The sequence below is a fragment of the Pinus tabuliformis genome, chromosome 3_1 (genome assembly GCF_031772625.1).
Source record: "Pinus tabuliformis cultivar Carrire ecotype Pingquan chromosome 3_1, CPIR1, whole genome shotgun sequence".
Classification (NCBI taxonomy): Eukaryota; Viridiplantae; Streptophyta; class Pinopsida; order Pinales; family Pinaceae; genus Pinus; species Pinus tabuliformis.
In genome coordinates, this window is record NC_142301.1 from 687250660 (window position 1) to 687252588 (window position 1929).

A 1929-nucleotide genomic window follows, 5' to 3' on the forward strand; every position below is an offset into this window, starting at 1 on the left:
AGTTTATTAGTGTTGTCATATGCACATGTATCGGATAGTCATGAACGATAGTAACATATGGTTGTATGCATTTCTATTGTTGTTTTATGATAGTTAACTTGATGATTATGTTATCTGTTGTTGATGAGCATGTTATATGTTAACTTGTTTTTGTTATATGTTATTTAATTATTAGGGTTATTGCATTAATATATTAATTTTATATGTATCATGCTAATTGGATTGGCCTATGTAGATGGTTAGGGTTATGACATTAAGTTACAAGTTTGACTATGTCATCTATTTGATGTTTGAGTGTTTGATTATGCCATCCAGTTGATTTATTTAACATGGTATGTTTGCAAGCTGGTTTAATGTCTGATGGATTTCATAATATGACTATGTGTATGTAAGATTGCTTGAAGGAATGATCTTGTTTTAAGATGGTTTTACTCACACATATGTGTTGAGATAGCTAATATGGACTTGAGCGTAAGTAGGTGACATTTGTAGCATTATATCTAATGACTATGAGTTGACTATGGATTATGACATGATTTTAGTCTTGGTAAAGGTTAATTTCAAATTAGTAGATATGTTGTCTTGATATTTGGAACAGGTGGTTGACCTATGTATTGAGTTACAAGGAAGAGTGATTGGCACAACAAGGTAGGATAGTTGGTATATTGTTACATTTATTCATGCACTGAAAATTATGTGTTATGGAAGTGTGATACAGAGAATTGCATGGTAAATAAATTGCCATGGAATCTTGAAGAAGGCTTAGGTTGAGCTTTCCCTTGGAAGCACTATTGGAATTGAATCATGGTGTATGTTGAGAGTCTTTTGCTTTCAGTACCTTGTCATTTTCTTGCGCTTGATTTGTAGTTTTGTTATTTCTTGTGTATGATCATGCCACTTTGTTTGTGGTGTTGTATTGTTATTCGTTTTCATGATTTTCTTATTGTTTGTTTCTTGTTCTTTCCTTTTATGTTTTCATGGCCTTGGGAATTAGTTGGTAAAGAAAAAATTATATGGAATTATGGGATAGTTATGTGGAACCCAACAGGAAATGGAAGACTCAGATGAAGTTGATGCATGCGTAAGGGAATCTGAAGGTAAGAGTATGACAGTGGGCTAAGTTAGTTGGGTCCATTAGTGTAAATGGATGGTGTTCGGACAATCATGAGAAAGATAACAGGAAAGGTAAAGTGAATGGATGTGAGGCATCTGATTCCTTAGCTATGTTGGGAACGGTTGTTCTCAATGTTGTGCATGGATAAAGGGATTTCTATTAACCTTGACCTCATGATATTTGGTAATTATGTCGTGATCATGTTGATGGTAATGTTTATATATGTGCATGTATATATGTATGTATGCATATCGTTGTCTGACAAGATCATGATTCATTGATCAAGAATCTTTCTTGTGGAGTAATGATTTCTTATGCAAGTGAATGTCATGAAGAGATTTCTGGTTCATGAGGAATCAAGTGGGAAGAGTAGCCTGATAGATATCTAAGGCCAATATCATGTGGATATGAATTGATATTATGTGATTATACTATGTCTATGTTTATGTTATGGATAGGCTAATACTATGTTTATACTATGTTTATACTATGTTTATGTTATGGATAGGATTATACTATGTTTATGTTTATATTAGCAGAATGAAAATAGCATGATCTGCCACATTCTAGGACAAGCATGGATGGCAAAGAGACACTAGAAGTAAGGTTGTTTGGTAGAGGTAGTGTTGTCTTGGATGTGCATTGTTATTGTTGTGTATATTTTGTGCATATTTTATATTCAGTGGTTGTACCTATAGTTTTGTGTGCATATTGCATATCCAGTGTTGGGTATAGATGGTGCTATGTACATGCTGGATATGCAGTGTTGTGTACATGTCATATTGTGTGCATGATGTATATAAGGCATTTGGTGC